This window comes from Sceloporus undulatus, chromosome 5, assembly GCF_019175285.1.
Source record: "Sceloporus undulatus isolate JIND9_A2432 ecotype Alabama chromosome 5, SceUnd_v1.1, whole genome shotgun sequence".
NCBI lineage: Eukaryota > Metazoa > Chordata > Lepidosauria > Squamata > Phrynosomatidae > Sceloporus > Sceloporus undulatus.
In genome coordinates this window covers 21897827-21915737 of record NC_056526.1, presented here as the reverse complement: position 1 = coordinate 21915737, position 17911 = coordinate 21897827, and the positions used below count along the sequence as shown (strand labels likewise).

Genomic DNA, 17911 nt, shown 5'->3' with positions numbered 1-17911 from the left:
CCCATACACATGCTGTATATATACAGTCCGCCCCTCCCTATACGTAGGGAATGCGTTCCAGACTCCCTGCGCATGGGGAAAAGAGCATATGCTCAAGCCCCATAGGAAATAATTAGGTGTGTGCACACAGTGGCGCACAGGGTGCATGGCGTGGTACGCACCTCATTACTTCTAATGGGGCTTGCCTTCCATGTAAGCTCAAAGCCGTCTGGAAGGCAAACCCGCCTATGAGGAGGGCTGGCTGTACACACACACACACACACACACATATAGATATATATACACACACACAAACACACATATATACATACATACACACATATGTGCACACACACATATAAGCACACATACATATAATATGAGCATATATGCACACAGGCACACACACTTGTTCCTCCACATTTGTGGATTTGACTTTTGCAGATTTGATTATCACAGATTTTATTAATATGTTCTCTCTAAGAATATCCGGGTTCTCCAGCGCAACTCTGTGGTCAACTTTAACCAAAAGTCGCACTGAAGGACGTGGAGTTACCTAGAGCAAACACTCCACTAGGTATTTGTAGCTCCTCCAGCGCTATTCTATGGTCAATGTCTGTGGGAGAGAGGTGTTTTCTCAGGTAAAAAACATGTTTTTGTTATTTGCGCTTTTTCCACATTCACAGGAGTCCTGTGCCCCAGTGAATGTGGAGGGACGAGTATACATATATATATGTGTGTGTGTGTTTATCTTCTGCTTTCCTCCTGGTATAGGGACTCAAGGCGCCTAACAAAATTTAAAACAGTCCAAGTTAAAAACAATACAAAGTATTAAAAATACAATGTTTAAAAAAACAAACTAACTAAAAAAGAGAGAAAGAAAATGATCTTCAAGTTGTTGTTGTTATTATAGTTACTGTATTTACATCCCACCCTCCTCCCAAGACTGGGACTCAGGGCGGCTTACAACATTAAAAACAATACAATTAAAAACACACAAAAATAGAATTAAATTACTACAATAATTAAAACAAATCACCTATTAAAATATCCAATACTTTACAAAGATAAAAATGTTTAAAACACATTAAAACAGTATAGCACCCCAGCCCATTCTTTAAAAGCTTTCTGTTTTGAAAGCCTGTCTGAAGAGGAGGCCATCAAGGCAGGGCCATTTTGATCTCCCTGGGCAAGGAGTTCCAAAGTCTAGGGGCATCCATAAAAAAGGCTCTTTCTCTCTCTCTCTCTCTCTCTCTCTCTATCTATCCCACATAGCTATGTTTTTAATTGTAATGCTCTTTCAATATTATCAAGCCACTGAGTCCCAGTTCTGGGAAAAGACCACGATACTACTACTACTACTAACAATAATAGCACTATTAGTCTGGAAAATCAATATACCAAGGTATCTAGAATCGTGGAGTTTGACAGCGCATGGATTAAAAATAAAAATGATTTCTTAATATTAAATTGCTACTTGTCAAAGAAGCTTTAGGCTGAGACGAGCCGCAAATGCTTCTGTCTAACCAAGAGAAAGTAGGTGCCAGTTATGAAGTTCCATTATGCTTGATTCTATTCCTGTGAGAAACAGATGACTGAGATGTGTGTCTGTGCATGGAATATTTCGAATAGATTTAGATTTCTATAACGGGAACCCTTGTCTACTTGACTGATGACATCACATGAGTTCTGTTTTTTCCATAAATTCTTTATTGACATATGTAATGTGTGTAGGCAAACATCCGTTGGATTCCAAAATTAGTGACCAGCACTATAGTTTGCTTTAGGTATATAAGAATCAAGGGTCTGTTATTTCTTTGCTCAGACCAGATTTGAGTACAGTCGGCCCTTGCTATCGGCAGGGGATCCGTTCCAGACCCCCTACCCATGGATACAAAATCCGTGGATGCTCAAGTCCCATTGTCCCTAATGGTGGTGCAGCCATGTGGCTGCACCACCATTAGGGACAACTGCAGTGAAGGCCTCCCTCCCTCTTCTTCCGAGGCTTCTGCCCCAGGCCTGGCTTTGGGAGCAGTTCGGAGCCAGAGGCTGGAGCTCCGTTGGCCGGAGGCAATTGGGTCTTGGATCTCAGAGCCCTGCCCCCCCAGGCCCAACGCTTAGGATTGAACCTCGAGGATTGACCATGTCCCCAGCTCCCTCTTGGCCAACGGGGCTCCAGCCTCCACCTCCAAACTGCCTCTGAAGCCAAGCACAGGGCAGGTGCCTTGGAGGGGGAGTGAGGAAGAGGGTAGGAGGGAGGACTTCAGTACTCAATGGTGGTTCAGCTGCATGCACACGCTGCCACTGAGTAGAACGCAGGCTTGCTGTCCGTGCTCAAACCCATGGATGAGAAGTCCGCGGATACTGAGGCCCCACTGTACAAGACTCCAGTATTAGGAACAGGTTTATTTTGGTTTGCAAACAAAGAAATGGATGGATACGTGGATGACACTTTCACCATTTGGAGCCATGGAGAAGAAGATCTGGCTGTGTTTCTGAACCATCTTAACACCATCCACCCAAACATCCAATTCACTATGGAAAAAGGAAAGGAAGGAACACTGCCATTCTTGGATGTCCTAGTTATCCACAAACCGAACCAACGTTTGGGTCACACAATATACGGAAAACCCACAGATACTGACAGATACCTGCACAAGAACTCCAACCATCACCCAGGACAAAAAAGAAGCACAATCAAAACACTAGTAGACCGGGCAAAACACATCTGCGAACCCCATTTCTTGGAAGATGAACTGAAGCACCTGGACCGGGCTCTACAGGCTAATGGTTATTCCAGCTCAGACATCAGAAGGGCTGCCAGGCCCAAGAAAACCCAGAGAAGTGAAGACAAGCAGCCACCCAAAGGGAAGGTATTTTTACCATACATCAAAGGAGTGACAGACAGAATAGACAAAGTGATGAGGAAGCATAACCTGCAAATGGTTTACAAACCGACGAAGAAAATCCAGCAAATGCTTCGCTCAGCCAAGGACCAGAGAGACCCTCTCACAGCTGCAGGAGTTTACCGTATACCATGAAGCTGCGGACATGTCTACATAGGGACCACCAAACGCAGCATGCAAACAAGAATCAAGGAACACAAGAGACATTGCAGACTGGGCCAGCCAGGAAAATCAGCAGTAACAGAACATGCCACAAACCATCCTGGGCATAAAATACTGTTTGAAAACACTGAAATTCTGGACCATGCCAACCACTACCATGTCAGGATGCATAAGGAAGCCACTGAAATTCCCAAACACCTGGACAATTTCAACAGAAAAGAGGAATCCCTTAAAGTAAACAAGGTTTGGCTACCAATCCTGAAAGATAGCAAGATAAAGACTCAGCAAATGCAAATGAGAAATCTTCCAGCAGACAGTGAGCACTATCAAGCAGACACTAATCCTCTTTTGCAGACCCTCCCACCCTGAGGCCTGCCATTAGCAACAAAACAATATACATGCACATCACTCCTGCCTTTCCAGGTCACACAATATATATACTGAAGTCCTTTCCAGGCAAACATTCTCTGAAGATGCCAGACACAGATGCTGGCAAAACATCAAGAAGAAACTCTTCTAGAACATGGCCACATAGCCCAAAAAACTCACAAAAAACTAAAGAAATGTCTGTTTTTAATTTCTGACTCTTGCCCAGACATCGGTTATTTCACTGCACAGGAAGGGATAATTCCCTTTTCTAGGCTGCAACAGAGTCACAAAACTGAAAGGGACCCCAAGAGCTATCTAATCCAACCCCCTGCCATGCAATATCCAGTACAGTTGCCCCTCCGTATCCACCGATTTTTTCAATCTGCAGATTCAAACATCCACGGCTTGAAAATATTTTAAATATATATAAATTCCAATAAGCAAACCTTGAAACAATGGCCATCTAGTCCATGGTCTGGAAGCCATGCCTTATGACAAGCAACTTACAACAATATTGGAAACTGGGTATGTTTAGCCTGGAGAAGAGAAAGTTAAGGGGTGTTATGATAGCCCTGTTTAAATATTTGAAGGATTGTCATATTGAGGAGAGAGCAAGCTTGTTTGGTGCTGCTCCAGAGACTAGGGCATGAAGCAATGGGTGCAAACTACAGGAAAAGAAATTCCACCTCAAAATTAGGAAGAACCTCCTGACAGTAAGAGCTGTTTGACCATGGAAAACACTTCTTAGCAGTATGGTGCTCCTAAAACACCTACCTTTTGGCAGAAACAGACTGTGACATTCATCTGCTTCCCTTTAAAATGCTTTAAGAGATGGTGAGAGTGGGGTGAAGCTCAGTGGGAGGAAAATGAAGAGCCCTTGGAGTGTTTTTAAATTAAAATTTCAAATATCAAGTTTTTCCATTTAAAAAAATAACTTTTTGATGGTTTAAATTTTAAAATTTTCTTTAAAACACCAAACCAAATCTTTTAAGATTTTAACCAAATCTTCACTATGCATATTTAAATACATTTAGGTTGTGTGTAGGTTATTCCAATTTGAAGGTATAATTTTAATTTTGCCAGTTGTTTATGTCACAACTATTAACATTACATTCCGTGGTATATGGGAATTATAATTAATGAGTAACATTAGTGCAAAAAAGCATTACTAAGGATTCTGTGTGGTGTGAAATGGGAGGAAGTCAACAACGGGGGTGACACTAAGGTAAACCTATCATGGGGGTTTCTTGGCAAGATTTGTTCAGAGCAGGTTTGTGATTGCCTTCCCTTGAGGCTGAGAGCATGTGACTTGCCCAGTGAGGTTCACAACTGAGCTGAGAATTGGACCCTCGTCTCTAGAGTCATAGTCCAATATTCAAACCATTACGCAGGGACGTAGCCAAGGAGGGGGGTTCTGGGGGTCCGGACCCCCCCCCCCCCCTTTAAAAAAAGGAATGGTGTGTGCTGCTGCCCCGCCGCACTCAAGCCCCATTATAATGATGACACTTAGTCTGGACCCCCCCCCCTTCCTAAAATCCTAGCTACATCCCTGCATTACGCCATGCTGGCTCTCCTTTAGGGAATCAGAGATAAAGGAGACCTCAAGGGCCATCCAAGTCCAACCTCATTCTGCCATGCAGGAACTCATAATCAAAGCATCCCCGACAGATGGCCTTCCAGCCTCTGTTTAAAAACCTCCAAAGGAGACTCCACCACACTCCATCATATTCCGCAGTCCACTATCAATAACAAGTACATTTCTAAACTGTTTATCAGTGCACTTAAGCACTCCCTAAGCGGTTTATAATGTGTAAGCTAATTACGGCCAACAAGCTGGGTACTCACTTTAGCAACCTATAGAAGGATGCAATGCTGAGTTGACCCTGGAGCCCTGCCTGGGATCAAACTCACAATCTTGTAGCTGTGAATAGCTGCAGTACCAGCATTTAACCATGCTTCTTCCATCAAGCTCAAAATGGAGGAGTTTTTAACTACTACGCCATCAGGGCTCCAAGAGCTCTTACTGTCTGGATGGAAGTTCTTCCTAATATTGAGGATGGAATCTGTTTTCCTGTAGTTGGAATCCATTGCTTCAAATTCTATTCTCTAGGGCTGCAGAAAACAAACTTGCTCCATCTTCAGTATTTAACAGGGCTATTATATCTTTCTCTTCTCCATACATACAGACCTCCTTAAGTCTCTTCTTATAGGGCACGATTTCCAGACCTTCTACCATTTTACTCACTCTTCTCTGGACACAATCCAGCTTCTCAACATCAGAGTCACACTTCAATCCTACCTAGTCTTCCCAGAGAATAAAAGCAAAGATGGCATGTGCTCCCCTTGAAAGACAAATACAGACTGCATCTACACTGCAGAATTAATGCACTTTGACATCACTTTAACTGCTATGGCTCCATGCCATAGAATCCTGGAATTTGTATTTTGTTGTGGCACCAGAGTTCTCTGACAGAGAAGGTTAAATTACTAGACTATAAATCGCAGGATTCTATAACATTGAGCCATGGCAATTTGAAATAAAACTGCAGTATTTCTGCAATACAGATGCAGTCAAATTTATTATGTCCTGTGTCAAGATGAGGAGGAGGAGGAGGAGGAGGGGTCATTATAGCATTATAAAAAGAACAAAGACCCTTAGGGCATTTTAAAAACTTACAGTAATACATTAGTCTTGACAAAGGCAAGGAGTTATTTTTTGGGACACAGAAGCAATGCAAAACACTTGTGGTAATTACAAAGTCTTAAGATTTATTATGCATTGAATAAGTTACACAGAATAATATGCATATATCATACCAAGTGAACACCTGTTTAGCAGCTGGCAGCACCAAAGCAATATAGCCACCAAGGGACATACCACCACAGACCTGAAGGTCCGTGCTGAAGCTCCAACCTTGTATCCATATTTTAAGTGTTTTTATAGGTTTTGTCTTCTTCATAATGACGCAGCAATTGCCTGCACCTTGGATGGACGATGTGAGTGAGATCACACCACTCCAGCACCATCAAACAGGTGGTTATATCCACAGGTGCCAGCCATGGGCCTGCCACTACTCCGTTAATCCAGCTGCTATCTCTGTACAAGCCTTTAAGGTTCCTCCCTAAGCTGTTCCAGCTGCATGTTATCTTTTAGATAAGTTTAGGTTGGTGAACATACAAGATACATGATTCAGCAAAAACAAACTCTTGCTCAGAGAAGTGAAAAAGCCCCCATTCTGGCGGCATTTAGGAACAACCTCCTCAATACAATGCATCTTCCAGTGGTTGCCCATTGTTAACTTAAGCATTTGTAGACTGTGACACACATGGTGCACGGCCTCAGACAGCAGATTATTAAACACACGCGTGGGTGGGGTTGAGTAATATTAGTGATAAGGCAAACTGGGAAGAATGGGGACATACGAATGGAGAATCAAAGTCGCCAATCTAGATGCACCTCATGGCCCTGTGTTGTACCTTCTTGACTGGGAAACAGAAAATGGAATGTAGTAAAAGACTGATAATGCAATGCCTAACAGAAAGAATGTAGATAAGGGAAACCAACATTTATTTATTGGATGTATATTCTGATTTTCTCCAAATAATGGGACTGGTTTTTAAAAAAACATGTACAGTTGGCCTTTTGTATCAGCAGGGGGTTGGTTCCTGCCCAACCCCCTAGATACAAAATATCATGGGATGCCAAACCCATATAAGTCTATGAGTGACAACATACAGTGGTGTCACTGGGAGGGGGGACAGTTCAGAAGAGTAGTTACACCCAGTTGGGGGGGCACCCCAATGCCATTGCCTCATTCTCCTCATGGGAACAGTATCATGAGGAAAACGACGCAGTGGCAGCACCCCCCCACCTCGGTGCTGTTGTTTTGGTGGGGTGCGTGGCAACAAGGGAGCATGCTCAGCCCCTGCTGCATGCTGCTGTACACGTGAGTAGAGTGGTGCACAGCAGGGAAGGTGGCTGGGTATGCTCCCTCCCAGCCACGTACTGCTCTACATGTAAGTAGAGTGGCACATGGCAAGGAGGGAAGCTGGGCATGCTCCCTCGTCACACAGTGCTCTACATGTGAGTAGAATAGAGTACTGCAGGGAGAAAGCATATCCAGCCCCTCTCACTGCTGCACTTGACCCTCGTCTTCAAAGATGTTCTCCACCCTTACATAGGCCCTAACTGTATTGCTTCATGATAGATTTGCCTTAGTCAGAAATGACATGGAGACACACAACAGCAACATTGTCTTTATTTATTTATTTATTTCATTTCATTTCTATGCCACCTTTCTCCCAGTCGTCTCAGAAATCAACACACTTTAAAAACATGTTACAATAAAACAATTGAGAATGGATCAGATAAAAACAGTATACGTAAAATTACAAACATTAAAAACACAATAAAGCCACAATAAATCCATGACACCCTCCCCATATACAAACACTCCATATAAAAGCCAACCCATGATTACACATTAAAAGCCTGCCTGATGCTGTGTCTTACACAACACAAACTCTCTCAGTAGCATCCTGCTTGCTGTAATGCCTTCATTTATTCCCCAGGGCCTTCTTAGATCTATGGGGCCCAGTCCTAAATGGCTTTCCCAGAGCCCTGGGTCTACTCCCCAGAGCCAAGAGTCTCCATTGATGCCAATGGAAAGATCCTCCCTTCTCCAAATTTATCGACATGTAGGGAGTAGCTACCAGGAATTAAGCCTATCCTCTTTGCCCATCTATTTACTAGATTGTTTAAAGGATTGATGTAATGCCCTTCAGCAATCAATCAATCAGGCTCCTAGAGATGCAGAGAAATAGTTAATTGGATAGTTCCCTGCCTTAATGCTGTGTTTCCCCCTCCCTCACCTGCCTTTCATGATAATTAAATGAAAAATCTTGCATGGAAAGGAGGGATTTAGAGGGGAGTTGCAGTTGTGGAATTAAGATTTAACACTTGCTTCCATGCATGTTGTTGGGGAATCATGCATGTTAGGGGAATATAACTTGATACTGGTGCCAATGGAAGCCTTCCCCCTACATTTAATTGTATTATGAAGCAAATTTTCTCCACACAAGAGAGGCAGGGTGTGAATCTATATGGTAGAAATATGCAGTTGGACATCACTTTGACTGCCATGGCTCAATCCTACAAAATCCTGGGATTTGTAGTTTCATGAGGCACCAGCACTCTTTGGCAGAGAAGGCTAAAGATTCTGCGAAACTACAAAACCCAGGTTTCCGTGGGATGCAGCTACAGCACTGAAAGCGGTGTCAAATTAAAGTCGAAGCCACTACCATGTCAGGATGCACAAGGAAGCCATTGAAATCCAAACACCTGGACAATTTCAACAGAAAAGAGGAAACCCTTAAAGTGAACAAAATTTGGCTACCAGTCCTGAGCAAAATAAGGACTCAGCAAATGCAAATAGGAAACCATTCAGAGTCAGGGGCTTTCCCAGCAGATAATGATCACCAATTAGCAGACATTAATCCTCCTTTGCATTAGCCTCCCAGCCTGAGGCCAGCCATCAACACAGAACAAGACACATGCAAATCACTCCTGCATTCCCAGGCTCACACAGTATATATACACCCAATTTTTCCAGGCAAAGCATTCTCTGAAGATACAAGCCACAGATGCTGGCGAAACATCAGAAAGAAACTCTGCTAGAACACGGCCACATAGCCCGAAAAACCCACAAAAAACTATGGTGTCAAATTACATTATTTCTACATTATGGATGCACCCAGAGAAGGGACACAAAGAGAGTTGGCAAGGAAGAGCCCTGGGTTCTTTGGTGTCTTCTTTTTCTCACTTCTGAATAGGTTTGGTATCCCTCCCAGAGAGGTATAGTGGTTTGAGTGTTGGACTAGGATACTGGGGAACTAGGGTTCAAATTGCCACTCAGTTATGGAAATGTACTGAGTGGCCTTGGGCAAGTCATGTTGTATCAACCCTAGACAGAGGCAATGGCAACCCCTCTCTGGACAAATCTTGCCAAGAAAACCCTGTGATTAGATTCACCTTAGAGTCAACGTAAATCAGAAATGACTTGAAGGCACACAATGGCAACAACAATCTCTCCCAATTTTCTATCATTTGAAATTTGATAAAGATTCCCCTCACCTTTTCATCTGAGTTAATGCTACTCAAAAGTGGTGGTCTGTGGTCTCCAATCCATCCACTGATGGTCCCTGGAGGGCTTCTAGGAAACAAAGAGCCTGAATAGACAGGCCAAAATAAAGCTGCTTTGGGTCTCTTTGGAGGTATGCTGTTTAAATGATGCATGCGTCCTAAAAGGCAGGAAGCCATGCCAAAGCCATGCTCCAATCCTAAGGACTGGAACACAGTTTTGGCGCAGCTTCAAGATGCGTGTATCTTTCAAGATGTGTGTATCATTTAAACAACATACCTCCAAAGAGACAATGAAGCAGCTTTATTCTGGCCTGTCTGTTCAGGCCCAAAGAAACAACTGCAAAAGCATTAGTGATGAGACAATGGAAGAAAAAAGAATTTGCTGAAACAGTTAATATCAGGCCATGTAGAGGGAAAGAAAGCCAAAGGCCACCTGAAGTTAATGAGCCAGCTGAAATTGATGAGCTAAACACTGGAAAGGAAAAACAAGCCAGAAAGTGATATAGAGAAGGAAGTTTCACAGCCAAAGTGAACCTTAGAGTATCATAGTTACCTGCCAAAAAGGAAAAGCTGCAAAATTGCTGACTATAAAGGAAATAAAATAAGATATAGTGAATATTTTAGCCTATGAAAAACAAACAACTTAGCTTTGGAGAACCAATCAGACAGCTTCCCATTGATCTCAGAAAATGTATATAATACTATGGACTGATTATTCAGGGCTCTCGATTTGCCTTAGTGCCTTCAGACTCTGCTCTACAGTAGACGATAAAAAGCTTCTCTTGGAAAATACCTGTCTGTCCCTCACATCAGACAGCTGAAGAAGGCAGGTTTATCCAGAAAATTTTAAATTGTGAATTAAGATGTTGAATTTAAATATGGATTGTTTTAAAATGTGTATGTCTTATTTGTCATTTTAAACTGTTACATGCTTTAATATGTATTAATTGATGTTGTTAATTGTTCATTTGTTGTTCTTCCCTGCAAAAAATAAGGTGGCCACATGAAGAAGCAGATAGGGCTTTGTTAGCTTTTAATGCCTGTGTGGTTGAGCACATTTCAGGAGCTGTGAATTGCTGCTATTGCTTCTCAAATCCCCATTTCCACATAACTTTAAAACCACGGCAGCCCTGTTCTCATTCTCATGGCCCACTTTACCAAAAGAGTCTGAGAATTTGGACTTGAACAGTAGTGGTTTGAGTGTTAGACTACAACTTTGGAAACCAGGGTTTCAATCCCTGCTTGGCCATGGAAACCCACTGGGTGGCCTTGGGCAAGTTGTACTCTCTCAGCCTCAGAGGATGGTAATGGCAAACCCCCTTTGAAGAAATTTGCCAAGATAACCCTATAATAGGTCACCATAAGTCAAAAACAACTTGAAGGCACACAAGCACAACAACATCTTGAACCACTACAATATACTACAGAAACCAATAAACGGCTTATTTGATAGATTATGCTAGCATGACTGAGGCGTCTTACTAATGGAATTAAAAAATTTTCCTGGAGTACCCACATGGCCAGGCGGAGGAAGAACCAGTCTGCATAAATGCCCCTCCAATGCCACCCAAACTGAGAACAGCAACATCTTGACAAAATGCAGGCTTGTGACTAACATCATCATAGCAAATGTACAAATCATTTTTTTTACAAAGGAGGAGAAGCAGTCAACAAGTTTCTTCTTCTTTTCTTAAGCAGATAGGAATTTCTGTCCTAAAAGGCTTTTCTTTGTCCTAAAAGTCTCTCCTTCAGTTAACAAGAAAAAGAAGTGAGGGCAGTTAACAGCAAAAGGAATGTAACAATTCACAATAGGCTTTTAGGATTTCTACAAAAGCCAGGAAGGAATAAAGTTTCTATTCTGTGGTGTGATTAATTCAATTTGCATTTCAAAACAGCAAATTCAGGAATGTATGTTGTTAACTCTCTCAAAGCAGATGATAATTTCCAACTGAAGTTAGAGTTAGCTCACTTTTATCTTTAAACACAGTGTCTGCACCAACCTAATGCTTCACCATCTTGCCCAAAGAAGATAAGCAGGACTTTCATTAAACTGCTTAAAAACCTGCAGTTTCCTATTGTTTTTTGTTTTCTGAGTGATCTGCAAGCACATGCACCCTTTTGACACACACTAATCTTTGTGCAGAGCACCATGTGACAAAGACATCCCTCTATACACTCATGCCTACATTTACTGGAATTTTCCCAGTGGTGCAGTGGAGCTAAAGCTTGGAGGGTCTGAGCATTTTTCATCAAAGACACCAAGTTAGAAACGACTTTACAGTCATTCCTCCACATTTGTGGTTTTGACTTTTGCAAATCTGATTATTCATGAATTTAGTTAATTTGTTCTCTCCAGAAATCTCCAGGTCCTACAGCACAACTCTATGGTCAAAGTCTACCAGAAGTCATGCTAGAGAACCTAGAATTTTCTATAAAGAACAATTCTCTAGGCTTTTGTAGGTCCTCCGGTGCAATGATATGGTCAACCTCCGGCAGATGTCAACCACAGTTGCACTGGAAGACCTAGAGTTTCCTAGAGAGATGCTCTCTCGGGCAGAAAAAATAGGTTTTTATATTTGCAGTTTTTCCATTTTCATGGGGGTCCTGTGCCCAGCGAATGTGAGGGTCCATTGTAGTTGCTTCTCACAGTAGCTGCAGGGTGAGGAGGGGGGAATAGATTTTGCTGGCAACAAGATATTGGAAGCTATCCCTGCAAATTAAATCAATAACCAGGAAAGGTCAAGGAAGAAAATGTGAAAGCAGGCCTCCTGCTGAACATAAAGAAAACAAATATAATGACCACGGAGGATCTACATAAAATTCAGCCTAGACAATGAGAACATCAAAAGTTTACAGATTTTTCATACCTTGGATCAAACATTGATCAGAAACGAGACAGTTGAGAGATGAAGACAGTTGAGAGATGAAGAAGACTAGGAATGGGAAGGGCAGCTATGAAAGAACTAGACAAGATAACAGCAAAGATATACAATTGAACACTAAAATTGGAATTGTCCATGACATGGCATTCCCCATCACTATGTATGGATATGAGAGCTGGGCTGTAAAAAAAGTAGATAAAAAAGATAATCAACTCATTTGAGGTTTGGCACTGGAGAACAGTACTGAGAATATTGTGGGCAGCCTAAAAGATAAACAAATGGATCCTAGAACAGATCAAGTTTGAAATACTCCTAAAAGCTAAAATTATCTAACTGAGGCTGTCATACTTTGGCCACATCATGACAAGGAATGATTCACTGGAAAAGACAGTTATGGTGGGAAAAGGTGAGTGTAGAAAAAAGAGAAGAAGACTTGATGGCTAGACTCAATTAGGGAGGTCACAAGCAAGAATCTACAAGACTGAAACAGAGCAGTGGAGGACAAGGGGGGTCTTGGAGATGTCTCATCCGCAGTGTCGCCATGAGTTGAGGCCAAACCATTGACAGTTAACAACAACAATCCATGCAAAATATTTTGGCTTGGCTCAAATTTGGATGAGCAATCAAGAACAATTACATTTACAAAAGGCCTGATACAGGTGGAGAGGAAAACTGCTTGAAAGGAATGATTCTCAATATTTGGATTTTATTTGAGGACCTGACGATGGGGAGTATCATGATGAATACCAGCATTTCAAAATTTACCTCTGTACTACTGCTATCTATAGAAGGTCACACATATTTTCTGTATATTGGTCTTGAGCGTTTACTGACATTTTAAATCACATTGATTTCCGTGTGTGTGTGTGTGTGTGTGTGTGTGTTTCAATATTCTTCAGTTCCAGGTGAATTGTTGAAATTTGAATGATTGACCCTGCTAATGAAGCCATTATAAACCATGGTTTGTTAGACAGCCATAAACAACAACTAGAAGCTATGGCTTGTTAGTGACTTCTGAATTCTATTATTATTATTATTATTATTATTATTATTATTATTATATTTATTTATATCCTACCTTTCTCCCAGTATAAAGACTCAAGGCAGCAAACAGCAAATTTGAAATAATATGATTTTAAAACAGTGCAAAAGCATTAACCTGTATAAATATAAAATTTAAAAACCAAGCAATTTTAAAAATTAAAACAGTTATATATTAAAATGTAAAACGTGTTTAAAACTATACAGACCTTAAAATCTGAATTCTAGTTTCTTTGAACCACTACTTCTTGTTCACTCTGAATCCAGAATGGTGGCTTGTTTCTCTAGGTACTCCGCTGTTACCACTCAAAAGCGGGGTCTGCTTGCCCAGTTCAAAATAGCCAAAAACCACACCAGGGTAGAGAATACCAAGATTATATTTCAGCTGCCAAGCAGGGCTCAACAAGGTAATAGATTTCCCAAATCAGTGCTAAACAGCAAAATCAGCACACAGCTCTTACATTTATACTTTCTTACCAAGACAAGATATAATTATGCATGTTCACTGGCAATGATTGGCTATCAGCTTAAATGTTAGCTCCACCTAAAGCACCTCCTCCTTGGCTACATCATTGTTCTCTACTAAGGATGCACAAGGGCATTAGGGTAATCTACAGGACACCCTTTGCCTGCTTGAATTGCCTTTAATCTTTGCATCCTGTTTATAGCTTGTCTCGCCCATATCCTTGTTTACTCAATCTAGTTTGCAGAAATCAAAAAACAGATATTGGCTGGAGAACCTAAGTCGGGAAGAGATAGGCAAAGAAGTTTGGTGGCCAGAGTGACCCTTAGTCTATACCCAAAAGAAAAGCTGCAAAATTGCTGATTGTTAAAGAACAGGCTTCCTTCGTCTGTAATTGCAGGCCTTGCAGTCAACTGTGTATTCCAAGAAGTATGCCTGTTCTAAAAGCTCCTGGAGCTGATTTGAGCAATGCTTTGGGGTTGTCACCTCTGGCAAAATAAAATGGCTTAAAACCGACTTGAAGCCAAGCTGTGCAGACAAAGTACCAGGTGAAACTAGGTGGGAAATGACACAAAGCCGCACTCCAAGGTTAAGAACTGGATCAAAAAGAAGCTCCAATACTCTGCCTTAATGTGGAAAATGGACATCATTGCATGTGCATACAAACACACGGCACCAGTTCGGGACAGGGGGTGAGCAAAAATGCAAAAGTACGACAAACAGGACAGGCTACCAATAATACAACAGATGTAAATACAATATACACAAACCAAACAGTCAAATGGGGGACATGGGATGAAGGGGACATGTAATGGAGCGGTTTCCAATTATTTTGCTTTGCCAATGTAGCACTATGCACACCGATGCACCAAAGCACTGTACAGGCGGTGCATCACACATGCAACTGCGTGGCTGGTCATACAGGTGTCCAATGGGATGGCTGCTGGATGAGAGAAAGCAGGTAACTGACAGTGACAGGTGGTGTGTTTGCAAATGCATGGTGGGGAGGCAAAGAAAAAAAACCAAGTGGTGCAGTTTGACACCACGTGGTGTGGACAGTCCATCTTCAGATCTGATCATATGGACAGTGGAATTTCCATCCACTTTCATAAAAACCATTGTCAGCCTGTTTTTTCCTGTCAGTCTGTCCAGCCCCTTTGTCTTTTGCTTTTTTTTTAGCTGCACGTAATATTACATTTAAACTTTTGCGCTTATTCTTGCAATTTCACCCCACTTCTTTTGTTCCACACCCCACATTTCCAACGTGCCCTGGACCTCCTATTTTGTTTCTACAGTCTCCACCATAAAACTGAAATGGCTGGTAAGAGATAAGAAAACAAAAATGCTTTTACCCTTACTGGTGCTGCCCCTGGAATAGTTCTCCTGGTAACAAATGGCTCTTCTCCCCTCCTCCTATGCAGAAAGCTGAGACTGTCATCAGCTGATGATGGGCATTTTAAGGGGCAACTGTTAAGCTCCCTGCCTCTGTGTAGAAATGTATGTACAAAGCACCAAATCAATTTATTCTTTACAGAAGGCTGTGACAGCTACATCCTATCAGGTGTAAACAAGCTGTACCAAATGCAGTAAATAATATTTATGGTTTTATTGTAAATGCAATTGTCTTTCTGAAGGTTTTTCTGGGAACCAGCACTAAAACACTTCTAGGCAATTATCATTTCCTTGACCAGTCACTTCAAACTCAAATCTGCAGCAACTGAGGCTAAGCTGGGGACAAAGGGAGAATGGAGGAGGAGGAGAGAAACAGGGACATTTTAAAAGCATCTGAAAACGTGAGATGACAAGGATTAGTTGGGATTGTTCCTAGCCAATCAGAATTGTTGGAGTGTATGTTTTCTAATTGCATGTACTTCCTCATCCCTCCCCCCCCCCACACACAAAAGAGTGATGCCTTTATTAGCTAAGCAAAATGCACAAGGCACACTTTTTAAAAGTAAAACAGTGAGGTGTTTTAAAACTAAAAATAGATCTTAGTCCGTTTTTGGTTGTGTCATGATGAAACAGGACAATTTAAAAGCCAGGAAACATTTGCAAATAGTCTCAGGATACAAGGATTGCATATGCAAGACACAGCTCTCAAATCGTTTCAGAGAACTGTGCAGAGTTACATGGGAACAAGCTTTTTATATCTCCATTACACAAAGAAAAGAGTGTTCTCACCTCCCATTAGCCTCCTCCTCAGAATATAATGTCCATCCCAGACATACGTGCCTATCATCAGGAGATGTCCCAGACATTAGAAAAGAGGAACCCACCTCAGGGGTTTCTGTAAGTATGTGAGACTTAATTATAGCAGAGTCTGCAAAAGCTAATGTCTGTCCTTTGTCTATTTTCCCTTATCAGTGAGGGGGTGATACAGCCTGCAACAGGTCTTGGTGAGGCAGAATATCACACCAGACCTCCCACCAATTGTGGACACAGGTCAGCCTCCATGAGTTTAGACTTCGCTAGCATGGTTGCATTAAGGCAGCCGTTCCCAACCTGTGCTCCAAGGAGCTCTTAGGACTCCTTGTGCACTTCCCAGGCGCTCAGGCACTAAAGAGCTGGGTGGGTGGATTGCCATTTGCCAATAACCTCTTCTAATGCCCGCCCCTTCCTGTTGCCATGAGCATCTGCTGTCGTTTTATTTATTTATTTATTTGATATCTATCCCGCCTTTCTCACCGAAAGGGACCAAAGGTAGCTCACACATAAAAATTCTAAAAACATATTACAATAAAACAATTTTAAAAATCATCTAAAAACAATATAAAATTACAGACATTAAAACCACACTAAAACCATGATACCCACAACAACAACAATAACTATAGACAATCAAAACTAATTGTATTTATTTGTTAAGTCTTATATCTATGAAGTAAACATTGTGCCTTGAAAATAATGACTTTTGCTCCAGGTTATTTTTGTAGTATTTTGTAATAGAAGCTAGCATAGGTTCTTATTGTAAACTTTCACTTGGAACTTTGAATCAAAAGTTGACTGAAGCAACTGTTTTCACATGTGAATTCTCTTCTTATTTGTATATCTGCATATGCATTTGCCTACGTCTTCTCCATTATTTGGGCCATTATTGATTATACAAACCTAATGTATTAACGTATTTCCAGTAACATATTAACATATTTTCATTAATGTATTTACTGTAACAGTAAAGTTTAATGTTGAAATGAACATAATTTTGATGTACTTCTTAAAGGTTTTTACTTCAAATTCTATTGTTTTCTTTACCAAATGTTCACTTTAACCATATGAAGCTATGCAAATATATGTAAATACATTTAGGATGTGTATGTAACGTTATATTTGAAAGGTGTAATTTTAATTTTGGTAGTTGTTTATGTCACTACTATTGCCGTTACATTCAGTGATATATAGGAATTATGATGTATGAGTAACATTAGTACAAAAAACATTACTAATGATTCTGCTTGGTCTGGAATGGGAGGTCAGTGTGTGTGTGGGGAGGGGGAGTGACACCGTGAATTAATGCATGGGGTGACACCAAGGCTAGTGATGCCACTGCCCATAGGAAAAGCTATTATGCTAATCACTACATTGGAATCCAACAGCTGTCCACTTATATCCATTGCATATGTCACTAAATAATGCATGGGGGGGGGGGAACATATGTCAGGCCATCAATCAAGTAGACAGAAGTCTCCATTAGAGAAACCTAATCTAACCTAAACATTCCATGCACAGATGTTCCAAAACTGACATCTTTCTGTATCTCACCAACAAATTTAGGCAAACACAACAAGACAAGGGAACCTCAGAAGATTGAGACACAGTTTTATTCAAGCCAGCAACATCCAGGAGGAACTTGTGTTCCGCCAAATTCTGAGAGCCCTGAAGAAAGGTAATTTATGACTTTCATAGGTTTGCAAACAAAGGATTTCTTTTAACACTTTTGATTGGATACAGAAAAGATAAACATATATAA

The 17911-nt window shown here is 41.3% G+C and overlaps 1 protein-coding gene across 2 annotated transcripts in view; it reads right to left on the bottom strand.

Moving 5' to 3' along the window:
- The window catches only part of RESF1 (retroelement silencing factor 1), a 37558-nt gene extending 22243 nt beyond the window's left edge, over window positions 1–15315 (bottom strand). Inside the window, exon 1 of one of the 2 annotated variants that reach the window (XM_042468724.1) lies at window positions 15297–15315. The gene's annotated coding sequence lies outside the window, so the exon portion shown is untranslated. Of the gene's footprint in view, window positions 1–13690; window positions 13924–15296 lie in introns of those variants that run through there. The other variant, XM_042468721.1, reaches the window with a different exon arrangement.
- Between the last annotated feature and the right edge of the window lie 2596 nt (window positions 15316–17911).